The sequence below is a fragment of the Hypanus sabinus genome, chromosome 30, assembly GCF_030144855.1.
Source record: "Hypanus sabinus isolate sHypSab1 chromosome 30, sHypSab1.hap1, whole genome shotgun sequence".
NCBI lineage: Eukaryota > Metazoa > Chordata > Chondrichthyes > Myliobatiformes > Dasyatidae > Hypanus > Hypanus sabinus.
The window spans coordinates 12,720,090-12,744,683 of record NC_082735.1 but is presented as its reverse complement, the minus strand read 5'-3'; the positions used below and the strand labels follow the sequence as shown (position 1 = coordinate 12,744,683).

The 24,594-nt window shown below is 41.8% G+C and overlaps 1 protein-coding gene across 12 annotated transcripts in view; it reads right to left on the bottom strand.

Annotated features, from left to right (window-relative positions):
• The window catches only part of LOC132383416 (ephrin type-A receptor 7-like), a 693,221-nt gene that overhangs the window by 487,222 nt on the left and 181,405 nt on the right, over positions 1-24,594 (bottom strand). The window lies entirely within an intron of this gene.

The following is a 24,594-nucleotide window of genomic DNA, read 5'->3' as shown; positions in this document are numbered from 1 at the left end:
CAAAAGAGGAACTGAACAACCAAAAGACCCAGCAACTTGCCTAGATCAGGCTTCAGAGTCACCTGAAGACTCACTAATAGACAATCCCTTAGGAGAAAATTGTAGTTTACATGAGTGATTGTACTCAGCTTGGCCTCATGCATCATGCTTAGCTTCTTAGGTCAGAACTTAAAATATAAGCAATCAACAGTACATTGTAACTTTACAAAACATTAGAGTATTGTCTGCGGTTGTTCGTGCCACACTCTAGGGAGGATGTTATTACACTATAAAGGACACTGGACACTTACCTGGATGTTGCCTGCATTGCAGGGGTTATAGAGAGAGATCGGATAGGTTAGGTGTGTTTGCACAGAGCAAAGGAGCCAAAAGGCAACCTGAAAGATAGCGAGGCACTGTTCAAGTTGTAGTCAAACTTTTTTTCCCATGGTAGGAGCATCAAAATCAAGAGGGCATAGGTTTAAGGTGAGAGGAAAGAGTTTTAAAGGTGTTCTAAATAAAAAATATTTCAGAAGAGGTGGTGAATTGTGTTTTAAAGTCATTTATACAAACATTTAGGTATTTAGGCCTAATATGAGCAAATGGGATGAGTGTAGATGGGAATAAAAGATCACCATGGATACGATGGGCCAAAAGGCCTGTTTCTATACTGTACAAATCTGTCTACATGAATCCAATTTTTCCAAAATGTGCCCCCCCCCCCCCCGTGTCCATCAACTGTTTTTTCTTGAATAGCTGAGGAGCAGCCATCCAGATAAAGGCACCTGAGCACTCACTCCAAGAAAATGCAGTCTCTGAGATAGGTGCTGATGGAATCTGCCAGTCGATGGAAATCCAACTTGCCGATTTTTGCAATGTGCTCTATCTCAACCCGGGCTCCATGCAATGACGGTGGGGACATTGGCCATAAACTGCAGAATTGACACCGTAGCAGTCCTTCAGGAAAGAGGAACAATCAGAGCTGGGAAGTCTGCATTGTCCTCAGTACCACATTTGCCCCAAAGAGTGCTGTATGAGGTCATTCTTTCCTTCAGCCATTAGGTTCTATAATGAGTCAACCTATAGCTGGGGAAGTGAATACCGCTCCTGTTAGACTGCTCAAGGTAACTTATTTTTTACTCTTTTTGCTTCTCTTCTAATATTCATATATCTGTGCACTTGTACAGCTACTGTGACACTAATTTCCTTTGCGATTTATAAAGTATCTATCTATCTATCTTAGTCTTAAATCCTTTAAATAGACTAGTTGAGTTTCTAAAGTTTTGGATTATATACTTATCTGCGATATTTCAATGTATCTGGATCTATAACAGTTGTCATGGTTACAAGAGAGTGAGTGCAAGACTGTCCTTGGTATCCATTCATCTAGCTGAAACTTGTCCTACCTTGGTCCAAACAGCTGAGGTTTTAGTGAACCAATCCCAAACTGCAGCCCATATAAGAGTTTAACAACGTGTTGAATTTCCATCCAAATTTCTGTGTCATTACTGTTGATGTGAATTTGACTACATAACTTCTATTATGAATTATCAATCCAACATTTGAGTTCAGGAAGAGATGGTAGTTACTAATCATCTTTTTTACATCATCACCTCCGCTTCCCTCATTCATGGCCTCACGTTTCAAGATGGCTAAGGAAATACCTAAACAGTGAGATAAACTTCAAACTAACATGGCTGGATTGTGAACAAGACAAGCAACATTACAGATAATAGTCATATTATGAAATACAGTAACTTTCAGAAGTTATTAAGCATATTCATTTCTGGGGGAGGAGAAAACGTTAAACTATATATATAAAAAGCTTCTTCTTTAAAACCTTTAACCTATGCCATCAAACAATAACACTCTATTTCTGCAGCTAATTATATATCAATGCACAGAACTTGATTGACTAGTTCATTCCTCCTATTGAGGGATGAGATTGGTTTGGCTGTTTGGCTGATGGAGTTCATTATAAAACACGATTGGATAGGTAAACAGCAAGCCTTTAGAACTGAGGAGAAGAAAGGCTAAAACTCTGAGAAATGCTGAGAGGAGGGCAAAGAACATGGAAACTGCTGCAAGGGAGAATGGTGACTGGGAATGGGAGAGAGAGGCTGGACAACACAGCCCATTGGGTAAAAGCCTCATATTTCAGAATCAGCAAACAGGGCAGCTTTTGAAGCTCTCAAATTTGGCTGATCGGAGCCAAGCCTCCTCCGTCAAGCATCAAGTGAACCTTCCTGTTCCCATAGTACTGGTGCACACCTCAAACTTTTGTCAAAAGACACTCTACTCAAGAAATGCATTCAAATTAGCTCTCCTACACAAAAAAAATGCACTCCATGAGCTGGTGACTGAGAATACAGATCTGCATACTAACCAGGTATAATAATCATATTCGGTCTTGATTTCTGTCCAAACAGCATTCATAGCTGATATGTTTCATGAAAAGGCACAAGAAAGATAGGCAGATTGATTATCCTTACGCCCCATATTCCCACAATTCTTCAAGGAATGACATAACAGAGAAAGCTGCACATTTTGCAAACAAATGGAACATGCTCCCATTTTCGTAAAGAGGAAAAAGTATTGGCTAAAATTACAAGGCTAAGTCACTGATATACCATTTAGGCAATTGAGAAACGTACTTACCTTTGGGTGGTGAGTATGTGAGCCTCAGTACCACAGGGGACGTTGAAGTCACTGGACAAAGACCATTCAATGTAGATACTGTTAGCTTTGATCTTATTGCTGGCGTTGTGACTTTCAAAGCTCATAAACGTGATTATGAGCTGAGTTAATGCACTTGAAAGTTATAAGACAACACAGACAACTCCCTGTGCAATAACTACTGATGTGCAATTTTTCATCTGTTTCATGAATAACGCTGTTACATTTCCACTGCAGATTCCAAAATGAATTGTGGCTCATGAATACAATCTAGATAGTTTTTTTGATGCTGACGTTCTTCTAAATCACAGTGGTACAGTCCCTTTGGCCCGTCATGATCATGCCAACAGTCATAACCCATTTACAGCAATCCTATGCCATTTTCACTTTATGCCCTCAACATTCCTGTCAACTACCCAAGTCCAATCCTACCAATTGCCTATACTTACAGAGGCTAATTATTGTACCGATGCAAATGTCTTTGGGTTATGGAAGGGAGCAGGAGCACTTGGGTGGGATGTGGAGAAAGATCACTCAGTCAAAGATGTAATGTGTAAACTTCACAAGGACACCACCCGAGGTCAAGACTGAACCTGAGTAAATAGAGCTACACCCGCAGTACCAGCTGCTATGCCCATTGCCTGTTTGCTGCAGAAATAGGTAGGTCTGGGCAGGCCCCAGAAGCATTTAAGAGAGTGACTAATGACCCTGGAAGCAGCAAAGAAAAGTCAATGTCAATATCAAATTTATTGCCACGTGCACAAGCCTATGTCTGCACAGGTGCTGTGAAAAGCCTATTTGCAGCATGTCAGTGGCATCCTTTGGGCTCCAACCTCAGGTCTAGATAACGGCATCTAATTCTTATATAGAATTACAGTGTCTGTAACTCAGAGATCGGTCCAACTGGTCAATGGAGTTTTTTTTCACTCAGAGAGTGGTGGAGGCCTGGATTACACTCCTAGGTATGGTGGTGGAGGCAAATACATTAGTGGCTTGTAAGAGATGCCTAGTAGGCACATGAACATGAGGAAGGTGAACAGATATAGATATTAGTTTTTGGGTGTTTTTGATTTAATTTTTAGCTGGTTTGGCACAATATTTTGGGCCAAAGGGCTCGTCCCTGCTCTATGTTCTATGACCTGTGTCACCCCCATGTTCACTTCACCCTACAGCACATCCTTTCCTTTTGGCAAGCCCTGATATCTTCAAGTGTATTCACCCCGCTGATCCCCAGCATCCTCTGACACTGTGTGCAGCCTAAGCACACAAAATCATTCAAACAGACTCAGCAAGTGCTTGGCAGAAACAAGTTATCTAATGGACACAGCACTATCGCCATAAAGAGGCGCTGGCAGGGAGCAAATGCCAAGCAAAACACTCAACTGCAAACAAAATCTCTGGAATCTACTTGCAGACAATCCCACTGAGTGATCGCTGAAGAAATAAAATTTATACATATGATCATCAAGGATGAAGATAACCTGTTCCTGGATTTTATTTACCTGCTAGGTTCAAGTACTTTATGACTCATTGGCAGTACTTTGAAACTACAGCTCAATTAAGAAGTCTTTATTTCCATTTAAAGATGCCCATTACAGGTTTAAATAATATTTTTAATCTTGTAATGACTTCATCAAACATTGTACAAATGCTTAAATACCCCATTCTGCCATTTAAGACTCCAGAAATCTCCCATTTTATTACTAGTTAAATGTTTAACATTATTTCAGTGGGGAATTAGGTTGGAAATACTTCGGGTCATCTTTCATTACTGTTTTGCCTGTAACTCCACTAATAAAGAAACACGGACTGATTCTCGTCTAATCAAAAGTAAAATCAACTTGCTACCACCAGGAAGAAAACTCCACAGGGGCCCTGGCAATAAAATTATAGGCTCACAATGTTAAATGAAAACATTATTTTAGTAAGCTCTGGTGGTTTTAAGGATATTCAGTGATGTTCTAACAGATTGAAGGTTAGACAGATGCATTGGGTTTCTGATGGAACATTGCCACGGCTAGACCTATACCTGGAGGTATACTTTTAGGCTACTAATCTGAGGGGATAACAGCAGCATAGTGGTTATGTTATTGAACTAGCTTTTACAGGCTGAACTGGCAAATATCGATCCATTGGGTTACTATAACTAACGCCCAAATCCTTCAAGATGAAGTCTCTGGTGGCCTTGCCTTCACATACCCCCTGACCCACAGGAGTAAAACTATTCCCTGAAGTATTCTAGCAACTCATCCAATGATCACCACTTCCTGGAAATGAAAAAAATCACCCCTCCCCCCTCATCATTGGTCATTTGAGATTTCAGTCATCACGATGCATCATCCTCCTAACCAATCAGAAAGCAAACACTCTTAATACAGACAAAGTACTGGAGGAACTCAGCAGTTCAGGCAGCAACTATGGAAATGAATAGATAGTCGAAATTTCAGACAGAGACCCTTCTTCAGGACTGAGAAGGAAAAGGGAAGACGCCTGAACGACAAAGTTTGGGAAGAGGAAAGAGGCTAGCTGGAAGGTAAAAGGTGATAGGTGAAGCCAGATGCGTTGGAAAGATCAAGGGCTGGAGAAGAAGGAATTTGATGGGATAGGAGAGAAGAGTCAACCATAAGAGAAAGGGAAGGATATAATAACCAAACTAGATTTTCTTTGAACAACTCTGTAAACCCCCTTCACCTCCTCAGGCATTTTTCTGACAGAAAGAAGTCCCTTCTCCTGAGTGAATCAAATACTTGACATTTTACTGTCCAATAATTATGAAGTCTGAATGACTTGGCATGATGTTTCCTATTCTCCCTTTGAATCCACTTGGGTCCCATTTCCCACATCTCCTTTAAACCCACTTGAAGAATTAAAATCACTGCCCTCCTAACATGTTAAAAAAAAAGCATGTAACATATTAAAAAGGTGGAATTAAAATTAGTTTCAGGTAAGTATAGGACAGATATCTGAATTTAGCCAGTGTAGAGCTACCTCCAGGCTGTTAAGATAATGGTGTTTTTTGTATAAAGTTGGAAACTCCAGCATCAGGCAGATTAACCTACTATCTGTGATGCAGCCAGTGGACTTGTATCAGTAATTAGAGGGTTAATGATATTCATCATGATACTGAGTATCTGTCGCACTGTCTCCCTGAACAACAGTAGACTATGTTGGCATCAAAAGTTCTAAACTATAAATAAGCAAATAGCAGGCCAGGTCTGATTGGAAATGTCAGTCCTAGTAATCCCACCTAATCCTCAATCTATTCCCTGCCACTTGCTGGGATGCCTAGCTCCCTTTAAAAGGCAATTTCTCTTTAGCAACCCACTGAGCACCAAAGCAATTTCATGAAGTTTTGAAAAGAAAAGAAGTTATTTCACAGATTTAATGTCACTAATTGAACAGTTATAGCCGGGTGAATTTCGTGGAGCCTTTTACAAATAACTTTCTCTGATCACACACGCAGTGCCAAGTAAATAATAGTTTTATTTCCAGGTGCTATGCCTCTTTATTCTAGCTTGTAGCCTGGAGCTATAGAAGATTGGTCTCCTCACTACGTGCACAATAACTTTCACAACTACTACTTCACAGCTTTAGACTATAAGCAGAATCAATACTGCTAAACATGTTTTAGAGGAATGCAGTAACACACTTATCAGGAGAGAATGCAGCCTCAACTTCAATCCAGTCACAGGGGAGTTCAATTTTGGTATATATCAGAATATGATGGTACTACTGCTGTTAAAAGATCCCCCTCTCTCTTTTCATAGAAGCTGTTGTAGTTGAACTTGGAAAAATAGAACTGTACAGAACAGTAACAGCCTTTGGCCCACAGAGGCTGTGTTGACCACAATGTCAACTGAAACTAATTCCATCTGTCTGTACATCATCATATCACCAACTCCCTTCATCTCGACATGCATCTCAAATGCCACTATCTGCCCCACCCCGACACTGTCTTCCTAGTAACAAATACTTAAAAAAATATATATGCCCTAGGCTTTAAATGTGCCTTAATAAAAATATGCCTTAAGCTTTTCCCCTCTCACCTTTAGATTATGTCCTCCAGTAGTTGACATTTCGGAGATAGCACTGAGCATTTTTAGAACTTTATATTTCTGTAAAGAAGTAGCGATGCAAGTTGGAAGATCGAGCTTGAAGGCAGGGTACAAGTTTAATGACAGGATGCTTGGCAGTGTGAGGAGTAGAAGTACATTGGGGACCAAGTCCATAGACCACTCAAAGTTGCCACACGAGTTGTTAGGGTGTTTAAGATCGCATATGCATTGTTCTTCATTAGTTAGTGGATTGAGTTCAAGAGCTGCGAGGTGAACTTATGGCTCTATAAAATTCTAGTTAAACCATACTTTGCAATTTTGTGTTCACTTCTGGTTCCCTCTTAACATGAACTTTAAAGATGTTGCAGAAGAGATTCACCAGGATGCTGCCTGGATTAGAGAGCCTGTCTTATGAGGATAGGTTGAGCAAATATCATTTACAAAGTAAATGGCAGGGGTTCTTGGAAGTGTGGAGGAGGAGAGGGATCTGGGGGTACATGTCCACTGATCCCTCAAAGTTGCCTCACAGGTAGATAGGGTAGTTAAGAAAGCTTATGCAGTGTTAGCTTTCATAAGTCGAGGGATAGAGTTTAAGAGTCGCGGGGTAATGATGCAGCTCTATAAAATTCTGGTTAGGCCGCACTTGGAGTACTGTGTCCAGTTCTGGTCACCTCACTATAGAAAGGATGTGGAAGCATTGGAAAGGGTACAGAGGAGGTTTACCAGGATGCTGCCTGGTTTAGAGAGTGTGTATTATGATCAGAGTTTAAGGGAGCTAGCACTTTACTCTTTGGAGAGAAGGAGGATGAGAGGAGACATGATAGAGATTTACAAGATATTAAGAGGAATAGATAGAGTGGACAGCCAGTGCCTCTTCCCCAGGGCACCACTGCTCAGTACAAGAGGTCATGGCTTTAAGGTAAGGGGAGAGAAGTTCAAGGGGGATATTAGAGGAAGGTTTTTCACTCAGAGAGTGGTTGTTGCATGGAATGCACTGCTTGAGTCAGTGGTGGAGGAGGATACACTAGTGAAATTTAAGAGACTACTAGACAGGTATATGGAGGAACTTAAGGTGGAGAGGGTTATATGGGAGGTGGGGATTAAGGGTTGGCACAATATTGTGAGCTGAATGACCTGTACTGTGCTGTATTGTTCTATGAACTAGGGCTCTTGTCTATGAGTGGAGGAGGATGAGAGGTAATGTGATGGAGGTGTAGAAGATTATAAGAGGCAAGGGCAGTGTGGACAGCCAGAGACTTTTGTTCCCAGGGCAGAAATGGCTAAAATGAAAGCATAATTTTCAGATGATTGGAGGAAAGTATAGCAGGGACATCAGAGGAAGGTTTTTTTTTACACAGAGAGGGGTAAGTGAATGGAACTTGCTGTCTGAAGTGCTGGTAGAGGCAGATACATTATGGGCATTTAAGTCAGTCTTATACGGGCACATAAGTGAAAGTAAAATGAAGTTCCACATAGAAGGGAAGGTTAGTTTGATCCTAGAGTAGGTTGAAGATTGGTATAGAGCCATGAGCCAAAGAGACTGTATTGTGCTGCTCTATGTTCTATCCACAATATTTTGCATTTGAAGTAAAAGCCTAATTTTGTACCACATATCAAAACTACAGATCCCAGTTCCTTCAAAATAACAATAGACATTGTCCCTCTGTTTTCTTGCTGCTGAAATTAGAACGAGGCACAAGAGCTGAGATGTTAGAGGCTCTTCACCTCTGGTGCAGTGGGTAACAGGTTCGCCTCCAGCCCCTTGCCGTTGGATGGTCAATCCAATGGTAGTGAGGAGGAATGAGGAGTGGGGGCTGTGGGGGACAGCAATGATACGGCACTGAGCACCTTCTTCTTCCACGACAGTATGGATTAATAAGCTGGTTAAAAGAAACAAATGGAAGCAGAGCCAGGCTTTGTCGGGGGGTTTGTCTGCACAGCTCAAGTGCTGGAATCGGCAGTGCAGGGTCCCTCAAGTCAGATGCAGTGCAGTGAATCTGTAAGCAGATTACGTTCTTCAAGCCTCAAATGTCCAAACTGCTGGAAACTTATGCAGCAAGGCTGAAATCTGTTCAATTGAGTTATACATAGTTGTTCAAGTAATTTTTTAAAAAGAATTAAAATAATTCATTTAATGTGAATATCATTTCATGTTGAGGAAAAATTGGATATTAAAGACATACAGATGTGTTCAGTTGAGATTTCTGAGGATCTGTGTGCAAGGTATTCCCTTATAGTATTGAGCGCTGACTCTGCAATTGACTCCAATGGGATCTCACCACCAAAAGCATCTTTCCCTACCCCCAACTTTCTGCTTTCAGCAGGAATCATTCCCTACGCGACTCCCTTGTCCATTCATCCCCCCCATCCCTTCCCACCGATCTCCCTCCGGGTACTCATCCCTGTAAGCAAAACAAGTGCTACACCTGCCCTTACACTTCCTCCCTCACCACCATTCAGGGCCCCAGACAGTCCTTCCAGGTAGGCAACACTTCACCTTTGAGATGGCTGGTGTGATATACTGTGTCCGGTGCTCCCAGTGTGGCCTTCAATATAATAGTGAGACCTGACGCAGACCATTTCGCTGAACGCCTACGCTCTGTCCGCCAGAAAAAGCGGAATCTCCCAGTGGCCACACATTTTAAATCCACTTCCCATTCTCATTCTGATATGTCTATCCATGGCCTCCTCTACTGTCAAGATGGAGCCACACTCAGGTTGGAGGAACAACACCTTATATTCCATCTGGGTAGCCTCCAACCTGATGGCATGAACACTGATTTCTCTAACTTCTGTTCATGCCCCTCCTCCACTTCTTACCCCATCCCTAATTTTTAATTTTTTTTCTCTCTCTTTCCCTCTCACAATAACTCCTTGCCTGTTCTCCATCTCCCTCTGGTGCTCCCCTCCCACTTTCTTTCTCCGCAGGCCTCCTGTCCCATGATCCTTTCCCTTCTCCAGCTCTGTATCCCTTTTATCAATCAAATTTCCAGCTCTAGGCTTCACCCCACTCCCTCCTGTCTTCTGCTATCATTTTGGATTTCCCCCTTCCCCTGCTACTTTCAAAATCTCTATTACTATCCCTTCTTTCAGTTAGTCCTGACGAAGTGTCTTGGCCTGAAATGTCGACTGTGCTTCTTCCTATAGATGCTGCCTGGCCTGCTGTGTTCCACCAGCATTTTGTGTGTGTTGCTTGAATTTCCAGCAACTGCAGATTTCCTTGTGTCTGCAATTGACTTGTAAAGGCTCGAATTCAATCTTCAGCATGTGATTGATTGCTCATGCCTGCCAGAATGCCTGTTTGCGGGGGTTCAGTACACGCGGTACTCATTCACCAGAAAGTGACTGATGCTTGAACGTGACAGTGTTGCTATTTCATTTGTCTCCTCTTTTCAAATAGGGAAAGAAATACAGAAAATAACCAGAGTTTTAAGCAAATTGGGACCTTGTTAAGTATTTTAATTACTTTTTTCTCCAATTGTATAATTCTTCGAGTTATATGTTTGTTTGAAACCATGGGGAAAAAAACCTGTTTTCACCCAAGTGGCTTGTATGAGTGAAGTGTATAATTTGGATGGAGATAGTGCCATAAGCACGCCGTGTAACTATTTGGATGCATAGTATTGCTGTGGCCCCAATGCTCTACTCTCTCTATACCCAGGACTGTGCAGCTAGGCATAGCTCAAATACCATCTATGAATTTACTGATGACACAGCTATCTCAGGTGGTGACGAGAAGGTGTACAGGAACAAGATAGGCCAACTAGTGGAGTGGTGTCGCAGCAACAACCTTGCACTCAATGTCAGTAAGGCGAACAAGCTGATTGTGGACTTCAGGAAGGGTCAGACAAAGGAAAACACACCAATCCTCATAGAGGGATTAGAAGGGGAGAGAGTGAGCAGTTTCAAGTTCCTGGGTGTCAAGATCTCTGAGAACCTAACCTGGTTCCAACAGATCGATGCAGTTATAAAGAAGGCAAGACAGCTTCATTAGGAGTTTGAAGAGATTTGGTATGACAACAAGTACACTCAAAAACTTCTATAGATGTAGTGTGGAGGCTACAACACTGTCTGATATGGAAGGGGGTTGCTACTGCACAGGACCAAAAGAAGCTGCAGAGAGTAATAGATCTATTCAGCTCCATCTTGGGTACTAGCCTACAAAGAACCCAGGACATCTTCAAGGAGCTGTGTCTCAGAAAGGCAGCGTCTATTATTTAGGACCTCCAGCACCCAGGGCATGCCCTTTTCTCACTGTTGCCATCAGGTAGGAGGTACAGAAGCCTGAAGGCACACACTCAGCAATTCAGGAACAGCTTCTTCCCCTCTGCCATCCAATTCCTGAATGAACATTGAACACGTGAACACTATCTCACTTTTTTAATATATATTATTTCTGCTTTTTTGCACGACTTTTAAGCTATTCAATACACGTATACTGTAATTGATTTACTTATTTATTTTTTTCTTCTTCTATATTATGTATTGCATTGAACTGCTGCTGCTAAGTTAACAAATTTCATGACACATGCCGGTGATAATAAACCTGATTCTGATTCTGAGAAGATGATAGCTTATTGGAATATTTTTCTATTTTGATCATATTATTGAATGATAGTCATATTATGACTATCATTATATTTTTGATCATTTAGAATTAAAGTGATATGTTCTCCTGGAATAAAAGAAATTATAGTTAAATCAAAAAAAAGGACTGAATGTTAAATAAGTAACAGTATAAACAGGAAAAGGACTGAACTTGATTTAATGCACATTGCATTGCCTATTGTTATACAGTTAACTGGATATGCTGTAATTTAATTCAGTTTACAAAAGTTACTGATGCATGAATATTACAGTGTTTAGGTTACATTTGTCTCCCCTGTTCGGGGTACTAAAACCACAAAGCCAACTAACCGGCAGTTCACAGTGTGGCAAGATGTTGGCAGATGCTTCGCCGCAAGTATTAGGGTGGCAAGGGACTACAAGTTATCGTGTGGTTTTGAATAAAGTTGACATCTCCTCCACAATCTCCGTCAGCACAGGAACACCACAGGGCTGCTGGCTTCACACCTATGGCTGTGTGGCTAAGTGAAGCTCCAATGCCATACTCAGATCTGCCGATGACACCACTGTTGTGGGTTGTATCAAAACTGGTGATGAATCAGCATACAGGAGAGAGATGAGAAATCCAGCTGAGTTCTGTAATTACAGCAACCTCTCACTCAATGTCAATAAGAGCAAGGAACTGATTGTAGAATTCAGGAGAGTGAGTTTTCTTGTGAATTCTATTGTGTTTTTTTGTCTTTTGGTTGCCTGCAAGAAGATGAGGTACCTATCTGCTTCAAGCAGACTTCAGTTATATCTGTGCCTAAGAAGAATGTGCCAACCTAGCTCAATGACTATCGTTCAGTAGCACTTACACCCAAAGGGATAAGGAGTTTTGAGAAGCTGATGATGGAACACACCAGCTCCTGCTTCAGCAGTGACTTGGATTACTTTCATTTTGCCTACTGGCACAACAGGTCCACAGCAGATGCACTTCATTTGCTCTTCATTCAACCCTGGAACATCTGGACAGAAAAAATGCATGCATCAGGATGCTGTATCAACTGCAGCTTGGCATTAAATATTATCACCCCCTCAAAACTAATCAATAAGCTTCAAGACCTTGACCTCAAAACCTCCTTGTGTAATTGGATCCTCAGTTTCCTCACTTGCTGACCCCAGTCATTTTGGATTGGCTACACCATCTCCTCCACAATCTCCATCAGCACCAGTACATCACAATGCTCTGTGCTTAATGCCCTGCTCTACTCACTTTACACTTACGACTGTATGGCTAAGCACAGCTTCAATACTATACCTAAGTTTGTTGACGAAACCACTGTTATAGGCTGAATCAAAGTGGTGATGAATCAACATGTAGGAGGGAGATAGAAAATCTGGTTGCATGGTTCCAAAACAGCAACCCCTTACTCAATGTCAGCAAACCAAGGAGATGATTATTGTCTTCAGGATGAGCAAACCAGAGATCTATAATTTTGTCCTTCTCAGGAGAATCTGAGGTGGGGAGAGTCAGCAACTTTAAATTTCTCAGTGTTATCATTTCAGAAGACCTGTCCTGAGCCCAGCACGTAAGTGCAATTACGCAGAAAGCACGGCAGCACATCTACTTCCTTAGAAGTTTGCAAAGATCCGGCGTAACTTCTGAAACTTTGAAAACCTCTGTAGATGTTTGGCGGAGAGTGTATTGACTGGCTGCATCATAGCCTGATAAGGAAGCACCAATGCCTGTGAACATAAAATCCTATAGAAGTAGTAGATGGGGCCCATCGCGGGTAAAGCCCTCCCCATTATTGAGCACATCTACATGGAGCGTGTCTTAGGAAAGCAGCATCCATCATCAGTGACCTCCACCAGCCAGATCATGCTTTGTTCTCACTGCTGTCATTGGGAAGAAAGTATAAGAGCCTCAAGACCCACCAGGTTCAGGAACAGTTATTACCCCTCAATTACTAAGCTCTTGAACCACAGGGGATAACTTCACTTGCCCCATCACTGAACTGTTCCCACAACCTGTGGACTCACTTTAAGGACTCTTTATCTTACTTTCCTGATGTTTATTACTTTCTTATTTATTATTTCCTTTTCTTTTTTGTACTTGCACAGTTTATTATTTTTTGTACACTGTTGGTGCTGTCTTTCGTTGATTCTATTATGGTTATTGGATTTATTGAGTAGGCCCACAAGATAATAAATCTCGAGATGGATATGGTAATATATATGGACTTTGATAATAAATTTACTTTGAATTTTGAACCTTTGTTGTTGTTCAGTTGTTAAGTCGAGTCCGACTCTTTGTGACCTCATGGACCATAGGGTCCACATGGCAAGATACGGAAGCAGATTGCTAGGCCTTTCTTCTGCGCAGGTTGGGACCCACCTGGGTTTGAACTCAGGACCATCTGCCTTGAAGTCCAGTGCTGATGCCACTACACCACCTTTGAACCTTTAGTCCTAGTCAATCCCAGGGAGAAAGTGTAAACTTCTCACAGACTTCACCTGAGTTCAGAATTGAACACAGAAGCATCAGTCCCACCAGCTAAGGTAACATGCCAACCCATATTACAGCCTGGCAGTGTGGCCTAATCGCTTTCACTTCTGCTTGCAAGTGCCAGGGTGTAAGGGATGGGAAGCAAATGCCAGTGACATCCATATCCTTTGAACAAGGGCTATCAGAGTTCATATTTTCAAAACATATTCAGCATGCCTTGTGGCCTGTATACATTGACCCTCAATCAGATTTTCCAGCTGAAACATCGACAATTCTTCCCACCCCCTCCCAGCAGATAGTGCTCAGTCCACTGAGTTCCACCAGCAGTTTGTTTTTCATAATCCAGCATCAGCAGCCTCCTGTGTCTCCATGCTCACTGAACTGCATCTGTCTAATCTGTCTCAGCTCCAGCTTCCAGCTTTGCTCGTGAAACATCCGTGTTGGAACAGGTGAGATGGACAGACGGCAGTGCTACGTTGCCCAGCGCTTAATTAACTAATGACCTGATCTACGAAAGTTCAAACACCATCTGTGCCTGGAAAGATCACACCGTTTACACCCTGATTCAGTGGGAGATAAACGTTTGCTGCCACAAGATGGGCTAATGACACCACATCAGTATAAAAACTAACCTCCCCCCACTCCCCACTTCCCACCATCTACATCCAACATTTTCCTGGCTGTTGGCCCTTTTATCTGTCCTCCTATTGGAATGCGTAATGAATTAGTACCCTTTGCCACTTGTTAGATTTGGAAAAGCAGATTAATAGTTGCCCACCTGAGTGAAAATCCATTAATTCATTGTTTTCCAAAAACCAAGTGATAATTACTACATAGAAAAATAAATGAGGGTATTGTGTAGAAGCCTGCTTCATATGGCAGTGGAGCAACCCCATCTCCCATTGTAGCCCTTCGTTGACTTTGCACAAACAAGGCAAAAGTAAAAATTGATTTTATATAAGGCGTACTTAGATTTCTGCATAAACCGCTTCCAATATTACTTTCAAATTACATACTGTATGATTGTGTTTTATTGTGCCTTGCTGTTAAACTTCAATATTTTATGTGTAAATAATAACAGAACTTGTAGCATTTGTCAGGGTACTTCTGGTCTTGGTTTGCGTTAATGCACATAAGTCTGGTTTGCAATAATGTCATCTATCATCTGGACCATTTACAGCGTGCATTTCATTTGGGAAGAAAGTCTGTTCATTACTTACGAATGTCGGGCCAAAGAACTGAAGACCTGTGACCCAAATGACAACTCTATTTCTCTCCTGACTGACCAGTTGAGTGCTTCCAGCATTCTTTGTTTCGAACTGTCATGTTGCATGCAGTGGCCACTAGATTAGGTCATCTGTTGATGCAAATTTCTAATAAGCCAATCATGCAGCAACTCAGTGTCCAGACATGGTAAATAGGTTCAGACAGTGTTCAGACCAAGCATCAAAATGGTGAAGAAATATGATCTAAGTGACTTTGCCTATGGGATGATTGTTGGTGCCAGATAGTGTGGTTTGAGTATGTTTAGAAACTGCCGATTTCCTGGGATTTTCATATACAACAGTCTACAGTGGGTGGTGCAAAAAACAAAAAGACATCCAGTGAGCAGGAGTTACAGTTACAGTATGTAGGCAAAAATACCTTGTTAGTGAGAGAATGGCCAGGCTAGATCAAGCTGACAGAAAGGCGACAGCAGCTCAAACAATCATGTACAAGTGAAAACCTGAAGGTGCCAGAAATTCAAGCAACACACACAAAATGCTGGAGGAATTCAGCAGGCCAGGCAGCATCGATGGAAAACAGTACAGTCGATCTTTCATGCCAAGCCTCTTCATCATCAATGCTGCCTGGCCTGCTGAGTTCCTCCAGCATTTGTGTGTGTTGCTCCAATAATCATGCATTACGCCGGCAGAGCCACTCTGAATGCACAACATGTCCAACCTTTAACCATATAGTCCACAGCCGCACAAGGCCACAAACATACACTCAGTGGCCACTTTAATAGCTACAACAGTTACCAAATAAAGTGGCCACTGAGGTAATGCTTCCGAACAGTGACCACCTCACAGGTAACTAATTTAACTCCTGTGTCCATTCCAGTTAAAGGGGAATGCTAAGTTTGTTCCAACTTGGTAAACAAACTTACCCTATAACCATCAGCCTAATGAACCAGTGTGGATAAATTCATTCACCTTAACTATAACTTATGCCACGACCTACAGGCTCCCTTTCAAGGACTCTACAATTCATTGTCACCAGTATTATTTTTTATTTGTACAACTTGTCTTCCTGTATTAGTCATTATGTAATGTTTATCATAAATTATATTGTATTTCTTTATTTTCCTATAAATGTCTGCAAGAAAGTGAATCTCAATATATGGTGACCTACAGGTACTTTGAAGACCTTTCTGCCATTTGAACATCTAGCATGACACTTGCCTCCATGCCCCATCTGAGCTTGCGTATATGCGAAAGAATGCAGATCAGTGATCATTCCACAATATGATACTCAACCGGTCTTACACTTTCCTCTCTACCGTACGCATAGGTTTTATCAAAGGAGAGATTTAGAGTGAAGGCTGACATGAAAATCAATGTCAGAGCATTAACATCAAAAAGGAAACACTAACAATGCTCAAGAGATTTGGAGTCATGCAGGACTTGGCAGCGGACCTGATAGCAATCTCACCACAACCTTTCATTCATTCCACCATCAACAAACAGTGGCAGCAATTTACACCATCTACAGCAACTTGACAATGCTGGTGAGCATCAAATCCTTAATGTTTCCTTGGATAAGTACCTTCTGACAGTGAGGCACTTGATGCTGGGAGAAAGGATACCTAGCAGACATGCAGATACACAAAATCAAACTGTTCACTGACATTAGAGGAAAGCTTGCTCAAGGCTATGGAGAGCATTCTACTGGCTGTATCACTGTCTAGTATGGGGGGGCACTGCACAAAATTGAAGTAAGTTGCAGAGAGTTGTAAAATTAGTCAGCTCTATCATGGGTACTAGCCTCCGTAGTATCCAAGACATCTTCAAGGAGCACGACTTAGGAAGTTTGCATCCATCATTATGGACCCCCCACCACCACATGTCCTCTTCTTATTGCTGGGAGGGAGGTACAGAAGCCTGAAGACACACACTCGACAATTTAGAAACAGCTTTTTCCTCTGCCATCCGATTTCTAAATGGACACTGAACCCATGAACAGAACCTCACTATTTTTTATTTCTGTTTTTTTTTTGCACTATTTATTGTAACTTAACTATTTAATAGACATATGTACACACTGTAATTCAGGTTTTTCTCTATATTTATTTATTATGTATTTCATTGTACTGCTGCCATAAAGTTATCAAACTTCACAGCTTATGCTGGTGATATTAAACCTGATTCTGAAGAGTCGGTAGAAACTCGCACATCTTCTGCATTCATGACGTACATAGTTCCTGCAGGGGAGTTGCCTGTGTTACTCCAGTGCTCAAGAGGAGATTCCCTCCCCTCCTGCTTTGTGAGGTAGTGGAAATCAAAGGCTTCCCTTTGGCTTGCTCATAGTGTGCTGAGGGCAAACCTTTCCCTGATTATTTGTATTGGTTTATTATTGATACACCATAGAGCTTGGCTGGCATACTTCTTATCATATTTTTTATCAGATCATTATACAAAGCGCTGAGATGGAGTTGAGACAAAAAAAAACAGGCCCTTCAGCCCATCTAGTCCATGCCAAACTATTAATCCACCCAAGTCCATTGGATCTCCACACAGACCATGGCCCTCCATATACCTCTCATCCACGTACCTATACAAATTTCTCATGTTAAAAGTGAACCCACATCCACCATTTCCACCCACCGTTCATTCCACAACCTCACCACACGCTGAGTGAAGTTTCCACTCATGATCTACTGAAAAACATTTCACCTTTCACCCCAACCCATGACCTCTAGTTGCAGTCTCACCCACCCTCACTGGAAAAAGAATAAATGTATTTACCCTGTCTAATTTTGTACAGCTCTATCAAATCACCCCTCATTCATGTACACTCCAGAGAATAAAGTCCTGCTCTATTTTGCCTTTCCCTGTCAACAGTCTTGTAAATTTTTTCTGCACTTTTATCAATCTTTTTGACATCTTTCCTGTAGGTAGATGAACAAAACTGCACGTAATACTCAAATTAGGCCTCAGCCACATCTTACACAAATTAAACATCTCCACTCCTGGACTCAAAACTCTGATTTGTGAAGCCCAATGTGCCAAAAGAACTTCCGGTCAAAATGGCGCCAATGAACAACGATTCTTCCAGACAGCAAATCTCTTAAATTATTTCACTTGTTCTACACCTTCTGCTTGTTCTTTTGGTCTTGTTTTTGTTATGGATACTGTTGTGGCCTGTGATGTGCTGTTTAGAACTTGATCGAATGATCTAGCGCTCTCTGCCTCTTGGAGATCAGAGATGAGAACCCCAAAAGGACCGAGAACACGAGCTGACTTGGGGAAAAGATGGGATAAGGGCTATGAATAACTCTATCTTGAAGCTGTGAGGAAGATTGAATTATCGAGGTGAATGGAGAGGGGGATCAGTGATCGCTCCTGATGGAGGCCACTGGGTTGGTGGCATTTGGACCCAGTCAGTGATTGCTCCCAACGGAGGCCACTGGGGCATTTGGACTAATCACGGAAGGACTGTTTAGTGTTCTGAGATTTATGTGATTAGACAGTATTTTATGTAATTTTCCTTAAGATTTTCTTTTCTTGAGGCCGATTGGTGGGTTGGCAATCTGTTCTTTGTGTGTGAGTGGTGGGTTGGGGGTCGGGGTTGCTGTTAATGTTGCTGCTTTTTTCTGAGGGGGAGGAGTTTGGGAGGTGTTGCTATTGTCACTGTCTTTTTTTCTGCGATTGACGGGGTCGGGGATTGTACTGTCGCTGATCTTTTCTCCGCAGGTGAGCGGGTCGGAGTTTGTTATTGCAGCTGTTCTTTTTCTGCAGGGGAGGGGACGGAGGTTGCTGTTTTTTCAGCGGTGGAGGGGTGGGGGATTTTGGGGTCTGGGAGTTCTGTTTATTTTTCTTTTTTGTGTGGGGCGATTTGATGTATGGCTATTTGGAGAAGACAAATATCAGAGTTGTATTGTACATGCATACTTTGACAATTAAATGAACCTTTGTAAAGTTTTCTTCATGATCCTATCTACCAGTGATGCCACTTTCAAGGAATTACGGCTCTTTATTCACAGATCCCTCTGTTGCACCACCTCTGTTGCCCTACTGTTAACAGTGTAAGTCCTATTCTTGTTTGTCTTTCCAAGGTGCAGCACTCCACACTTGCTTGCACCAAATTCCACCTCCCATTTTTCAGCCTATACGTCCATTTGGTCCAGATCCCCCTGCAAGCTTTGCTGTCCACTACCCACCAGTCGAAATGCCATCCGCAAATTTACTGACCCAGTTTACTCCATTACCATCCAGATCATTGATATAGATGACAAGCAACAATGAACCGATCCTTGCAGCACACCACTAGTCACAGGCCTCTAGCCAGAGAGACAACCATCTACTCTCATTCTCTCGCTTCTCTTGCAAAGCCAATGTCTGATTGAATTTATTACCTCGTTTGAGTGACAAGCAACTGAACTTTCTTAACCAGCCTCCCATGCGGGACCTTGTCAAAGGCCTTGCTAAAATTCATGTAGACAACCTCCCACTGCCTTGCCTTCATCAAATTTCCTAGTAACTCCCTTGGAAAAATTCGACATGACCAACCATGCACAAAGGCATGTTGTCTATCCCTAATCATTCTATGTTTATTTATATACTTACATACCTGGTCCCTTAGAATACCTTCCAGTAACTTACCCACTACCGATCTCAGGCTCACTGGCCTATAAGCTCCTGATTTATTCTTAGCTAATGGAATATCATTAGCTATCCTCCAATCCTCCAGCACCTCACCCATGACAAAGAATGTCATAAACACCTCTGCTAGGGTACCAGCAGTTGTTGTAATAGACTTCTACAGGGTCTGAGGGAACACCACATCAGCCCCTGGGGATTTATTTACTCTGGTTTTCCTCAAGAAGCAAATACCACCTCCTCTGTAATCTGTATAGGGCCCATAAAGTTGATGCCGTTTTGCCTCACTTCTGTGTCCATGTCCTGAGTAAATTTGGATGCAAAAAAAAATCATTTAAAATCACCCCTCATCTCTTTCAACTCCATGCATGGATGACCACTCAGATCTTCCTGACGACCAACTTTTTCCCTTGCTCTCTTTTGCTCTTAATACATCTGTAGAAGTCCTTGGGATTCTCCTTCATCTTGTATGCTAAATTGACCTTTTAGCTCCTCTGACTTCCTTCTTAAGTGTCCTTTTGCAATACTTATATTCTTCAAGTACCTCATTTGCTCTTTCCTGCCTACATCTGTTGTGCACCTCCTTTTTCTTATCCAGGGTGTCAAAATCTCTCAGAAACCAAAGTTCCCTAGACTTGTTATCCTTGTCTTTTATTCTGACAGCAGTATACAAGCTCTGTACTGTACCATCAAAATTTCAATTTTGAAGGCCTTTTCCAGAAAACACCCCAATCCACATTTGCCACAGCTTTTCTCACATGATAAAAATTGGCCTTTCTCCAACCCAAGGACCAGACCTATCACTCTCCATAATTATCTTGAAACTATGGCATCATGATCATAGTTGCAAAGTGTGCTCCTACTTAAACTTCTGTCACCTGCCTTGTCTCACTCTCTAATAGAAGATCTACTATTGCACTCTCTCTAGTTGGAATGTCTATGTACTGATCAAGGAAACTTGCCTGAACACATCTGAAAAGCTCTACCCCATCCAGCCCTTTTACAGTATGGGTGTCCCAGACAATATGTGGAAATTTAAAAATCACCTACTATAATAACCTTATGGTCCTTGCAAGAGATTTCTATCTCTCTAGATCACAGAGCTAGATTAAGGTAACATAAAAATCAGAATTAGAATCGGGTTTATTATCACCGGCATGTGACATGAAATTTATTAACTTAGCAGCAGCAGTTCAATACAATACATAATCTAGCAGAGAAAAAAAATAAACAAGTAAATCAATTACATATATTGAATAGATTTAAAAAAATGTAAAAACAGAAATATTGTATATTAAAAAAAAGTGAGGTAGTGTTCAAGGTATGAATGTCCATTGAGGAATCAGATGGCAGAGGGGAAGAAGCTGTTCCTGAATCGCTGAGTGTGTGCCCTCAGGCTTCTGTATTTCCAACCTGATGGCAACAGTGAGAAAAGTGCATGTCCTGGGTGCTGGAGGTCCTTAATAATGGACACTGCCTTTCTGAGATACCGCTTCCTAAAGATGTCCTGGGTACTTTGTAGGCTAGTACCCAAGATGGAGCTGACTAGATTTACAACCCTCTGCAGCTTCTTTCAGTTCTGTGCAGTAGCCCCTCCTTACCAGACAGTGATACAGACTGTCAGAATGCTCTACAAGGTACAACTATATGAGTTTTTGAGTGTAAGTTTTTGTTGACATGCCAAATCTCTTCAATCTCCTAATAAAGTATAGCCGCTGTCTTGCCTTCTTTATGACTACATCGGTATGTTGGGACCAGGTTAGATCCTCAGAGATCTTGACACCCAGGAACTAGAAACTGCTCACTCTCTCTACTTCTGAACCCTCTGTGAGGATTGGTATGTGTCCCAGTGCAGAATAAAGTGTAAAAGCTACTGAAAAAGTGCAGTGCAGGAAAATATTACATTTCAAGGACATACAGCTGGTTGTGAGGCCAAGGGTCCATTTTATTAATGATAATTAGATGAAATTTCCTTGCATATTGAAACTTATGGCATCCAAATCATTACCTGCAATAGAGCACATTGTCACTGTTTTTAAGTGCACAAGCTGTGCTTTGGAAACGTCATGTATTTGATCTAGTTGCACTCATTTCTGTTGGTGTTACCTGTTATTAGTTTGGGCAGGCAGCACGGGTATCTGTTCTCCACTGCATTTCCTGAGGACGATGACATCGCCAATGAGTTCATGAAATAGTTAACAACAGGAGAGGATAACCAGACCATGATTTTTAACTTTCATGAACCTAGGAACTTGTCAAGCTGAATATAATGAATCTCACTTGATTTACACCGTTCTTTGTGAGACATCATTTAACAGTTTATAGATCCTCCCTCACCAACGCCATAACCCAGGTCATTTCGCAACTTCCAGTGGGCAGGATGTACAGGAGTCTTAGATCCCACATCACCAGGATCAGGAAAAGTTATTAACCTACCACCATCAGGCCCTTGAACCAGAGTGGATTATTACACTCGCCACCACCCTGAACTGATTCTACAGCCAACTGACTCACTTTCAAGGACTTTTTACAACTCATGTTCTGACAATTGTTTTCCAGATACTGTATTTGCAAAATTGTTCTTCTTTTGCACATTGGTTATCTGTCAGTCTTTGTTTATGTACATCATTTATGTAAATTCTGTTGTATTTCTTTATTTCCCTGTAAATGGCTGCAAGAAAACAAATCTCAAGGTGGTCAGTGTTAACATCCACATATTTTGATAATAGTTTTTACTTTGACTTTGAAACACATTAAACTTCACTGCAGGCATTGGAATGCCACTGATATCTTCAACTCACTGTTGCCTCAGCTCTGATTTTGTTTAAAGTTCAATGTAAGTTAATTATCGATGTATATATTTGTCACCCTGAGATTAATTTTCCTGCCGACACTCACAATAGAACAAAGAACTGCAAAGAATGAATGAAAATCATTGAATGAATTATTATCAATGAAAACTGCACACAAATAAAGTCTGACAAGCAACAAATGTGCAAAAGTCGCTAGCCGGGGTGGTTTGAGCTCACTATTTTACCTTATCCATAGATAGCCAGATGTGTAGCACCAGTGATGCTGTGCAGTAGTGTGACAGGATGACATTACAGTGATAAAACACACAAAATGTTGGAGGAAATCAGCAGGTCAGGCAGCATCTATGGACAGAAATGTTTTGGGACAAGGGCCTTCATCTTCATCAGGACTGGATGAAGGGTTTCATCCAGGGATGTCGACCATTCCCCTCCATAGATGCTGGCTGACCTGCTGAGCTCCTCCAGCAAGTTGTTGTTATGTGCATTGCTCAAGATTTCTAGCGTCTGCAGATCCTCTGATGTCTCTGATACTGCAGTGGTGCCAGGTCATGGCATTGAATGCTCCAGTTAAAGGGTGGGGCCACCATCGTCAAGGCATTAAACCCCTCCCTACACTGATTTCCCTTCTCTTGCCTTCCTCCACCATCACTATCTCCCTGACCCACTTCTTCTCGTCTCCACAGCATGATTGCCGCAAAGAGTTCCCTTTAACAGAGCCAGCCTGCTTCCTCACAGTTAGTGTGTGGCTGAGCTCTGAAACAGCAACCCGCTGGAACTCACCCGTTGGATTTTAATAATTCTTTAAGAGAATAAGCATAACAATGATTTGTCAAAGGGATGATGACCAAAATTTTAGAATTCTAAAAACTGGTTTCTTGGTGTTTGAAGCAGGCAGCAGTAAAATTGAGTTTTCTTCCCACTGCCAAGTGTGCAGTTATTCCTACATCATGGTTTGGCAGCTCCAGGTAATTTTATAAACAATCATAAGAAGATGAAAGCAGAAGATACAAGTTTCAAATTCCCCGTTAGTCATGAATAAATATTGAAGTATTTTCATTGGGAGCCTACAATACACTCTGTTATTGAGCACACAGAACACATTGAAACTACAGACCAAAGTCATCTCCACCTATGAGAAGGTGCAGGTCCGCCAGGATGCTGACTGGACTAGAGAGTACTAGCTCCAAAGAGAGACTGGACAAACTTGGGTTGTTTTATCTGAAATATCTGAATGGTGAGTTTCAGGGGGATGGGAAAGAAGCTGCCAGAAGAGATCGTGGAGTGGTTGCGGAGAAAGATCTTGTTAAGCCTATGTACAAAGTCAGGAATCAAAAGGCTGAGCAAAGTGGGACTAACGCTCTGAGCTGTGTATATTGCAATGCAAACGGTATTATAGGAAAGACGGATGAGCTTGGGGCATGGACCAGCATGTGGAATCATGACATCGTAGCCATGAGTGAGACTGGGTTGCAGGAGAGGCAGGACTGGCAGCTCAATGATTCTGTTGTATTAGATGTGATAGAGTGGAAGTGAATAAAGGGGAGGAATGGCATTACTAGTCAGGTCATAGCAGCGTTCAGTCAGAACAGACTGGAGAGCTTGTGAAATGAGGCTTTATGGATAGAACTGAGAAATAAGAATGGTATGGGCATATTAATGGATTATATCATAGACCACCCAACAGACTGTGGGAATTTAGAGGAGCAAAATTGTAGAGAGAATGCAGACTGTTGCAAGAAGCATAAGATTGTAATTGTAGGTGATTTAACTTTCTACACACTGACTGGGACTCCCATACTGTAAAAGGGCTGGATGGGAAAGAATTTGTCAAATGTGTTCAGGAAAGTTTCCTTAATCAGCACGTAGACATTCCAACTAGAGAGAGTGCAATACTAGACCACCTGTTAGGGAACGAGACACCCTGGTGACAGAAGTTTGTGTAGGGGAGCACTTTGCATCGAGTGATCACAATGCCATTAGTTTCAAAGTAATTATGGAAAAGGATAAGCCTGGTCCTTGGGTTAAAATTCTAAATCGGAGAAAGGCCTATTTTGATGGTATCAGAAAGGATCCAGCAAGTGTGGATTGGGACCATTTGTTTTCTGGCCATGATGTCCTAGGTAAGTGGGAAGCCTTCAGAATTGAAATTTTGA